The sequence below is a fragment of the Vitis vinifera genome, chromosome 4, assembly GCF_030704535.1.
Source record: "Vitis vinifera cultivar Pinot Noir 40024 chromosome 4, ASM3070453v1".
Lineage (NCBI taxonomy): Eukaryota > Viridiplantae > Streptophyta > Magnoliopsida > Vitales > Vitaceae > Vitis > Vitis vinifera.
In genome coordinates this window covers 23,167,506-23,176,668 of record NC_081808.1, presented here as the reverse complement: position 1 = coordinate 23,176,668, position 9,163 = coordinate 23,167,506, and the positions used below count along the sequence as shown (strand labels likewise).

Genomic DNA, 9,163 nt, shown 5'->3' with positions numbered 1-9,163 from the left:
ATCTTCACTTTGTTCGTGATAAGGTCCTCCACAAAGAGCTTTTGATTCAATATGTTCCTTCTACCGACCAGTTGGCAGATGTCTTTACTAAGCATGTTCCAAGCTGTCAGTTCTCAGCTGCTCGTACTCGTCTCTCTGTTGTCCCAAGACCTGTCAGCTTGCGGGGGGATGATAGACAAACACCCATGTCAGTAGCTGATTCTTCTCCTCTCTAACAGATGCTGTTATGCTGAGTCTTCTCTAACAGATGCTGTTATGCTGAGTTAGAAAGTGGTTACATTAGTTAGATGCTGTAATATATATATATATAGCTATTGATCTACTGTACAATCATGTTGTGAATAGAATAAACTCCTTATTCTTGCTAAATCCGTGCTTGAGCACTTTCAGCTTCATCCGTTGGTACAAACATATGGTTATGAGTAAATAATTTCATCTTTGGATTATTGTATTAATGTATAGTATTAAAACTTCCGGTGCAACTCAAAGATTCCTAAGAGTAGCCCAAGCAGATGTTGAGTACAGTACGAAAGAGGCATCCATTGAAGTTGCGAATGCTTACAAACATTAATTCAGACGTGTTGAGGTCTGAAAAGGAAAGTTTCCCCCCAAGGGCAACCTTAGTTTCGATGGGCTTGAGTAGTTGTCAATCCCACTACGGGGACCTAGTCCATTAGGTCAAAATTGGCCTTAAGATCTCACATACAATTGTCACCACTGCAGCTGCAGATGGCAGTCCAGATCCTAGGTCAGCAGGTTCAATGGGACCAATAATACCACTTGCTTCTGGTTTACACTCACTGTTACTTGAATTTTCTATGACAATATGTCTCAGATCTTTTTCGCTAAAGCTTTGTGCTGCATGGATTTGGGCGGTCTGCTTCATTTCCTTGCCTTTTCCCTATAAAACAATATACAAGCCCACTATGATCAACACTGCTGCAATTATGCTGTTATAAAAATAGGTACCAAGAATTAATGTCAGAGCACAAATGAAATCTTTGAAGGTAAGGTGGTTTTAATTTGAATATTCAAACCTTCCTATATGTAGCTGTTCGTGGAGTAAGAGTGACCCAAGTATTGCAACGGTTGCAAGCATTAAGGGAAAGAAAGAAGATACGAACAATGGGCCTCTCATCCTTGAAACCCAGGTCATTAGTGTAACCATTAATCCAGAGGCCAACACTCCCTGCAATACAACAAATTCTACTTGTTATAACTCAAAATCATCCACTAAGTTAACATATTCATAAACGATTTCTCAATATCGTTTGAATGGAAGAGAAATTGAATGTCAATCAATACTTTGTTAAAAAATCTTTATTCTTCTCACATTTCATTGAATTATATAAAATTTTCAAGAAATATCTTACTGAGTAAACAACAGTGAGAAGCCTAATGTCCCAACCAAGTTTCCATGCGGACCAGTCCCTCTCAGTGCACATGGCATATACAACCGATTGAATTGATGCACAAACACACATTAGATCAGTTCCGGAGTAGCTTGGATATACCATGCTCATCTTAGTCTGTCCAAATAAAAGAAGAAAAACCAAAATACGAGAGCAATTTCAGTAAAGGTATTTAATTTATCATTTGAAGAAAAAAGAAAACCTGAACCTTGATCACCTGGACTATCAACCAAACTGCAATACAGACACAACTAGCCACAGCCAATAGTGAGCCCAACACTTGATTAGGAGACGACTCTTGTAATGCTGCAGCACCATGATGTAGTAGGTTGATGTTGGTTGACCATAACTTGATCTCTACTCCTTTGTAAAATGTTAGAATCATTGCACCACCTAGGCTCATTATAGTCCCCATTAACTTAGCTTTTCCCGCAATTGTTCCAATTGCTAATCTCTCCATCCTAGAAGAAAATAGGACTAGGGTTTAGCATTTGTTCCTTAAGAAACTTAAATGTGTAATACTATAAATTTTAGTACTAAAATATCAGTAGGAAATAAATAAATAAAAAAATACCTTAAGAAAACTGCCATGACAAATGTCATAGCTGGAACCAGGTTTGTCATTGCCGCTACAAATGTTGCTGACGTTAAGCTTAGGCTCTCGGCATATAAATTTTGACCTAATGACCCTCTGCAATCAAAGTTTATGTCAGAAAATATAAGAATATTTAATAAATTTTTATGCATAAGAAGGGTACGATAAAATATTATTGAAAACATATCATATCATAAATATGAAGACATGGAGTAAAATTACTCTATAAGAACCGCACCCCTGCAAAGTCATTTACAAACAAGATAGAGCATTGAAGGAATTAAAGATATTTCTTAATGTGTATATATATACATAAAAAGATATTTTCTAATTAATCATTAGACTTACCCAAATAATCCACACAATGAGCCCTGGAGGAAGATCATCCATGTCAGTTTTGGCCTACTCTTCCTGTTAAAATTATAATACACTTTTAATTACAGTTCACCATAAATTTGAAAAGAGTGAATGAAAGATAAAACTAATATCATTTGGTTCCTGAGTGATGAAACTAAATTAAAGATGCGGAAAAAAAAAAAAAAGACAAGATTAATAAGAATCACCCTTCAAAGATTAGAGCAAGTGGAACCATAATAGCTGTTGCAAAGATATTTCGGTAGGCGACCAAAATCTTCATGCTCATGCCATCATTTCTAGCCAGTTTGTACATAATATTTAGCCCTCCAAATATTATCTGAACTACCACCATTGTCATGGCTGGCTTCAGCCCTTCCAAAAGGTTCCTCAACTTTCCAGTGGTCATGTAATCTGCAAATTAACTCAAAAGCTGCCTCTGTGTTAATTTTCTCAAGCTCACACCAAATGACGATCTGCTCTGTGGACATTGGTTCAAACCAAGTGAGTATTTTATAGGCATAGAGATAGTGGTGGAGTCAACAGCGACAGGAATCCACGGTTAGATGATGAGTTTTTTTGCACACGTATGTGCAGACGTATTGTGCTCCTCGGTGGGTGGGTGACCAGTGAGGAAAATCTGAAAAGGACACGTACGACGTATGTGTACGAGTTTTACTCGAAACCCAACCCCAATTGGCTGGGCTTGGGTTGCCTTCATTTTTAAAATCCACCTGAGACACATTTACTAGCCCCATACATGCATAAAGAAAGACTAGTACAATTTGATATTGAAGATGAAAATGGTTTAATATAATGGTAAGGAAGACGTTCAAAAGGTATCTATCAGGTAATCGTGGTCTTTGGATGTTTTCTTGCCTCATATGCCCACGTGCAAATTGACGAAACTCATGGGGTAGTTTCTTCACCTACCGCTTTGCTTAGAGGAGACAAGGGTGGGAGGGCGGGCATCACTGACTAAAAACCTTGATTTTCTTCTTTCTAGCATGTGAGTTTGGGAAATCAGGCACCCGGCGGTGGAAATGAAAATGAAGAGGGTGTATATTTTAAAATATGAAAAATAGTTTTTATAATAATAATAATATTATTATTCAATTATATAAGTATATTCATTTAATCATGTCATCTAGAAATCTTCAGAAAAAAATAACTTAATTATTTCTTATCATGAATTGAAAATTAATTTGTGACGAAGTTGTTTGCTGAGAGAATATCCCAACAAGCAAATGGACCAAACTCAAGAGATGTTTCATTTTTTTCATGGATTTAATTATTTAGGGGAGCATGAGTAGGTTTATGCCCATTTTGAAATGATTTCGGTAAAAATGTTTCGAATTTGTAATGTTTTTATCCATGCCAATTTTATAGTAAATATTTTTACACTACATCTTTGTGAAGAAGCATATGACCCTTTTATTGATAATACTTCCATCTTAAATATTTTCATGAAGAATCAATTGTACGTATTTATATGTACCAAAAGATAGATATTTCTGAAAGTGTTTTTTGATAATGCATTAGGCCACTGTTTTATTTTTGTATTAGGCCAATTGTTAGTAAACATAAATATGATTTTTAAAATTGAAAAGATTTGGAAAAATGGAAAAAAAAAGTTGAAGCGGGAAAGGGAAGTAGGAAGTAAATTCAAATTAAATGCTCCCAGATTCAGCATTTGAACGGCCAAGAAAGGTTCAAATGTCCAAAAGGGCATGGTTCAAATTCCCACAGAAATTTCAAACATTCTCGACAGTTTGAATATTTGGAAATTGTTTGGAAAAAGTATATTTTTGTTATAAATAGGTGAAGATATTTATCAGTGTCACAATTTCGCATAATAAACCTTTCAAATATGCTTGTAATTAATGTTCCCAGTTATTAGAAAAGCATTTCTTTAGTCATTATAATTATAACCTTTGAAATAAGGCTAAGGTTAGATAATTTCAAGGTTCAATTTCTTTGAATTTTTTCTCTAAATAATTCACTCTAATTTTCTTTTTCTTTTTTACTTGTACAATACATTACTAGCACGACACTCTAGTTCAAAAAAACAGAAGATTTCATCCATAAAAGGTTTTGCCTACTTGTAACACTCATTCATATCTAGAAAAGTATGCACTCTTTCTTTCTTCAAACAATTTAATTTGAAAAAGATATATGAAAAACAATATCTTATGGTATTCTTATTTTATTACTAAAACGTTTATTTACTTTACTCATAACTAGAAGTTATGAACACAATTTTTTGTTACCAATTATCTTATAGTTAGAAACTATGTAGACAATTTTTTATTATTTTGTGTAATCAGAAGTCATACAAAACAAAATTATCAATTTAAAATATTGTAACCAAAAGCTATAAAAAAAATTATAATTTTTTTTTTATAATAATTAGAAGTTATAGAGAACAAATTTATTATCAAACAACAATTCTATATATAGTTACAAACTATACAAAAAAATTCTAATTATGTTATATAACGAAATATATATAGAACAAAATTGACAATCAACAAGTCTATAGCCAAAAGATATACATAGATAAATTATAATTTTATTGTATAAATAAAAAGTTATGTATAACAAAATTGAAATTTAACCATTTTGCACAATTTTATAGCAGAATATTGAATATATATATATATATATATATATATATATATATATATATATATTCCTGACTATGTTATAGCTAGAAGCTATCCAATAACCAAAGCTACATAAGTAAAAAATAAATCAATTAATATTGAATTTGTCACATTCTAAATTCTAAAACTATAGTTTAATTATAATTTTAAATGGTTAGTCTAAGATTATAGAATTTGAAATGTAAATTAATGGATAATGACATAATGTTTATAATATAATATGTTATATGTTAAACATTTACTCTCATTTCTAGGAATGGAAAAGGTCTGTATCAATAATTCTGATTTTACATATGGACAATTTCTTAATATTTTGTTCATTCACAAGAAAATATTTTTTGTGTGACAAAAACTATTTCACCAATCGAGTCACAAGTATCTAACATATTCATACTTAACGATTTTCCACAAAGTGGTGATGAAACGTATAACTTATACAAATCTTTCCATTTTCCAATTTTATCAAATCCATTCATTCGTAGAGCATGCCGATCCTTTGGAAATTCTTCAAGCTCTAGTAGATGGCACAAAATTACCTTTCAAAGAGAATCTTCTTCCATCTAGAGGATATACTTGTTTATTAAGTATTGGACCATCCATAGTAGTCATATAAATTCTACTAAGTTATTTGATAATTCCTTTTGGCTCTAACCTTGTTCTATCCAATCTCAATATCGGCGTTTTTTTTATGGATCACTATTTCAAGTATTGTTCCCATTGGACTTCTTCTGTTAGGATAAGAATCAAATAATAAATATTCCTTCTTAGGTGGTCTACGAGTATATATATATTCCTATCTACTCTTATAGCTAGAAGCTATCTAATAACCTAAAGCTAGATGAAAAAAAAATCAATTAATATTGAATTTGTTACATCTCAAATTCTAAAATTATGGTTTAATTATAATATGTCATATGCTAAGCATTTACTCTCATTTCTAGGAATTTTAGTTCTAATGTACACGTAACTACTAGATTTTTTATGATTATTATTAAATATATATTTTCAAATAATAACAATAGCATAAAACTTTATTTTACAAATTTCCAATTTTAAATTTTATTTTGTTTAAGAGAATAGATAAAATGGTATAATGGATTGAAAACTTTCATATTCACCTTATTTGTTGTCTTAGTTGTGTAAAAATTTTACCAAGTATGAGAAATAGGTTTATTTTTAAATGTTTCAAAATTTAAGGTAAAAAGTGACGAATTTTGTTATTTTTCATGTTGGTAATATTCGAAATAATTTTTTTTAGGATTTTTATCTTTGTTAATTTTAGTTAGGCAAACTTTTTTTCGAAGAAAATTTAGCAAAAACTATCAATTTATAACTAAATTTGAAAAATAAGATTTTGATTTACTTAGAATTAGCTTTTGAAAATTATTTTTTGTTGTATTTAAATATGAGGTGTTCCATTATTTACATTATAAAATTAAAATAGATGGAGATATAAATGAAAAAATAATACATAAATGACATAATAAATGAGTACATTTACTTAAAGTAAAACTATAAATATAACATTGAGAGTATAATTGTACTAGAGTAAAAATATTGGGGTGTTGGGATGTTGAGAATTGGGATGTGGCACACAAAAATATTCACAGACGTCTGTGCAGACGTAGTGTACTCCTTGGTCACCAGTTTGATATTGAAGATGAAAAGGGCGCTTGGGACGTACGTATACAAGTTTTACTCGAAACCCAACCCTAATTGGTTGTGCTTGGGTTGCCTTGATGATTTTTTAATCCACTTAAGACATGTTTACTAGGCCCACATACTGACAAAGAAAGTTCATTACAATTTGATATTCGCTTCTGGCTTTACTTAGAGGAGCCATGGGCGGGAGGGTAGACATCACTAACTAAAAACCTTGAATTTTCTTTTTTCATTTTCCGTTTTCTAATTGAAGAGTTTGATGAATTTCATAATTTGTTTTCAAAAGAATGTATTGCGAATTATAGAAAAAAAGAAATTATAAATATCTTAAAATAAATAAATAAATATTATTTTTTAAATTAAGAGAATCAAATATTATTAATATTTGCTTGCTTTTTATTTATGAAAATGTTGCTTTTGATTTACTATTGTATATGTCATTTTTTGTCTTTGTTTATTCTTTTCCTTAATATGCTCTTTCAAATTTTTATTTTTTTAAATATATTCTCTAGAGTGAGAATGTATATGAATGTCCATCTTACCTTGAAACTTGGTGAAGGCATACCAAAGGATTGATAAAAATATCAAACAAAGACATCATATAAATATTAAATTATTATTATTATTTCTATTTTTTAGTTTTTGTTAAGAATTGTAATACTTAGAAATGTTATTTTTTAGTTTTTGTCAAGAATTGTAATACGTAGTAAGGGTAAAACTTTTTCCCTCCAAATAGAAAATTTCTACCTATTCAAGTATTTTGACCAATACTTTTATGACATTCCATCACTTTTGGAGAAGAATCAAGTTTAAGTCTCTTCCTCTAATACAATAAAAAAATTGATAATTTTTGCAATGAAAGACTTGAATTTTATTATTTCTTTTAAAAAATGTATACAATAGTATATTGTAAATTATAAAAAATAAACAAATAAAAAATATCTTAAAATTAAGGAAAATAAATATTATTTCCTAAATTAAGATAATAAAATATTATTAATATTTAATTACTCTTTATTTATAGAAATATTGGTTAAAGTGGAGTCTTATCCTTCTTTTGTGCATTAACTTTTACCACTTTCATCGTGTGTCCTATCATTCTATCTAATATGTAAATTAAGGTAATCTTGCACCTAGTAGAGGAAATTAAAATGAAGAGTTTGTGTATTTTAGAATATGAAAAATAGTTTTATTTTTTTTTAGTATTATTATTATTTAAAAAATTTATTAGATTGTAAGAAATGTGATAAATTGTACCTCAATTGTACAAAGTATGTTCATAATATGATGTAATCGAATTTTTTTTTTTTTTTTTTTAAATATTCTTATCATTAACTGAAAATTAATTGATGGTGAAGTTGTTTGGAGAGAGGATATGCCAACATGCAAATGGACAAAACTCATGAGATGTTTCATTTGGAAGCATGAGTAGGTTTAGGCTGATTTCATAATGATTTTGGTAAAAATGTTTTTAATTTATAATGTTTTTATCAGCATCACTTCCATAGTAAATATTTTAATACTATATTTTTATGAAGAAACTTATAATGCTTTTGTTGATAACACCTCTATTAAATATTTTTATGAAGAATCAATTGGTGTTGGATGTGTATAGAAGATAGTATTCCTATATAATTAAGTATTTTTGGATAATGTATTATATAATAAAAAATGATTTTTAGATGAAGTAGCACATATCAAAGTGCTAATTCAAGAATCACTTGAAGTGATTTTCTTGATTTACAAATATAATTTTAAATATTTTTCAAACCTCGAGGTTATGTTTTATTATCGAAAAGTTTGAAGAAAAATGCGAGAGAAAGGGAACAAAGAGAAAAAATAAAAGTAAAGAGAAAAAAAAATTTAAAGTTAATAAATTATTTTTATATATCATTTCAAACTTTTTTCACTTATTCAATTGTTCTATATAAAGATTAAATAATTTAAAAATATATAAATTTTTAATAATTTTAATTATATTTCACTTTCTTTACTATTTTTCATAGTAAAACTAACCTGTAAAAAGTCATTTTTATACACTAGCATCCAATGTTATTTCAAAACTTATAGAAGTGATTAGCTAGACTTTTAAAATTCATTTACAATACTTTGTCATGCCTCCCAACTTTCTAAGAAAAATCATTTTTACTATTGCCAAACACTTCTAACTTCCAACAATCATTCCCACACTGACTCTTAATCAATCAATATATGTTTGAAAATATGTATGTAAGATGGAGACCGCAGATGTATGACCAAAACATTCATCGTTAGTTTATATGATGATTATATTAATTTGTAATTCTAATGCCAATGTAGGTATCAATTTTCTATAATTTGGAATTCCAATTTCATAGAAAACGATACACATATAAGATAGGGTAAGAAGATAGAGCTATTCTCATGCATAGCAGCAGCTGTAGGACTTCCTACACCACCATAAATAACTTAGCAAACTGTGACATAAATAAAAA

At 29.4% G+C, this 9,163-nt stretch overlaps 1 non-coding gene across 1 annotated transcript; it reads right to left on the bottom strand.

Moving 5' to 3' along the window:
* Window positions 1-673: 673 nt before the first annotated feature.
* Window positions 674-2,770, bottom strand: LOC100243679 (WAT1-related protein At1g68170). The gene is made up of 7 exons (XR_002029883.1): window positions 2,571-2,770; window positions 2,356-2,418; window positions 1,987-2,103; window positions 1,630-1,873; window positions 1,374-1,529; window positions 1,038-1,189; window positions 674-950 (listed from the first exon to the last, which is right to left on the bottom strand). It is a non-coding gene; the product is annotated as a WAT1-related protein At1g68170 (transcript).
* Between the last annotated feature and the right edge of the window lie 6,393 nt (window positions 2,771-9,163).